General features: G+C 37.1%; 1 pseudogene across 1 annotated transcript; it reads left to right on the top strand.

Moving 5' to 3' along the window:
* The first annotated feature begins 461 nt into the window (after positions 1-461).
* Positions 462-1,172, top strand: LOC311176682 (dnaJ homolog subfamily A member 1-like; annotated as a pseudogene). Its single transcript has one exon. The product of its transcript is annotated as a dnaJ homolog subfamily A member 1-like (transcript).
* The last annotated feature ends 797 nt before the right edge of the window (positions 1,173-1,969 follow it).

Here is a 1,969-nt window from a genome sequence, read left to right as displayed (position 1 = left end):
ACATACTAAAATATACCCCTTGAGTGCTTTGGCGATAGAAGAGCTCTGATGGCCACACCTGAGGGGAGAAATCCTACATTGTCAAAGTATTAACAAAAATGTAAAAAAAAAAAAATGGTTCTTCATTAATAAAATAAAATACTTGAAAGAATTTAACAAATTAAAATAGTTTTAAAAAGTATTTATATGACAAAAGCAGAGAACAAGCCATTAAAGAAAGTGGAACAGGTGGCAGCTTTGGCTTCCCCATGGACATCTTTGATATGTTTTTGGAGGAGGGGGAAGGTTGTAAAGAGACAGAAGAGGTAGAAATGCTGTGTGTCAACTTTCAGTAACTTAGAAGACTTATAAAATGGTACACGAAAGCTAGCTCTGAAAAAAATATAATTTGTGACAAATGTGAAGACCTAGGTGGTAAGAAAGGAACAGCAGAGTGCTGTCCCAATTGCCAAGGTACTGGGATGCAAATAAGAATTCATCAGACAGGGCCTGAAATGGTTCAGCAAATTCAATCTGTGTGCATGGAATGCCAGGGCTATGGGGAACAGATCAGTCCTAAAGATAGTTGTAAAAGCTGCAATGGAAAGGAAGATAGTTTGAGAGAAGATTCTCGAAGTTCATATTGACAAAGGCATGAAAGATGGCCAGAAAATAACATTCCACAGTGAAGGAGGCCAAGAACCAGGGATGGAGCCAGTAGAGATTACAATTGTTTTAGATCAGACAGACCACACTGTTTTTACTAGGCAAGGAGAAGACCTTCGGTAAGGACAAACAACTGGTTGAAGCATCACGTGGCTTCAAAGCCAATTTCTACTCTTGACATCCAAACTATAGTATTCAACTCTCATCCAGGTCAGACTGGCAGGCATGGAGGTATCAAGTATGTGCTAAATGAAGGCATGCCAATTTATCATGGACCAAATGAAAAAGGTTGCCTAATCACTGAATTTAAGGTAAACTTTCCCGAGATTAGCTTTCTGTCTCTTGATGAACTCTCTTTGCTGGAAAAACTCCTACCTGAGAGGAAGGAAATAAAAGTGACTAATGAAATGGACCAGGTAGAACTGGTGGATTTTGATCCAAACCAGCAAAGGCGATGCCATTTTAATAGAGAAGCTTATGAGAACGATGACCATCATCGTGACACTGAACACCACAGTGTTCAGTGACAGACCTCTTCATGGGCCAGTGAGTACCACTCACAGCTGCATTTTATACACAGATGAATAGTAATCCGATCCAAGAAGTCGAGAAGAGCTTTGAGTCTAAAGCTGCAAATAAGCCATAAAAGAAAAGTCATTTTCTACCGAAAAATGAAAATTCCCAGAGAATTAAGAATGTAAACAAAATTTTAAAAGTGCACTGGGAAAAAAAAAAAATTCTTACCTCATTACACAGTGTGAATGAGTACACAGTAGTGAATGGGTGAAGGACTATAATCAATATGCTCACGACTTGCAATTGTTTTTGTTTTAATATTCAACCATAGTAGTGTTTTCAAGTTAACTGAAGAATAAACTCAAATATAAAAGCGCCAACTTTGCCCTCTATGTACTATGACTTCAGCATGCAAGAGGAAGTTTAATACCTTCGGCATGCAAGAGGAAGTTTAAAACTACTTTTAAAAAATTGCCCCTAGGATTTGTTAGGCATTACCTTGTCATTGAGTTCAGCTATGTGCATGAAATAACTCAGAAACTCTGAGCTGTCAAACTCTGAAAGTTAAAACTGTATTTAATAGGCACTCAATGAACTTAATTTATAGACAAGTGTTGGTCTGTGTGAATTACTTTATTGAGTGGGATTCATTGTGATGCCCCTACACTTATTCTATTGCCTCAACTGTATTTGATGACATGATATATAATTTAGCCTGTGATATCAGTGAGAAAAAAGATAACCTTTCTTTTCTTTTTTTTTAAATATTTATTTATTTATGCATAGAAGAACTGGGGTATAGGCCAGA

This window comes from Talpa europaea, assembly GCF_964194135.1.
Source record: "Talpa europaea genome assembly, chromosome: 9".
NCBI lineage: Eukaryota > Metazoa > Chordata > Mammalia > Eulipotyphla > Talpidae > Talpa > Talpa europaea.
The sequence above is the reverse complement of the archived record's forward strand: the minus strand, read 5'-3'. Positions and strand labels throughout refer to the sequence as shown.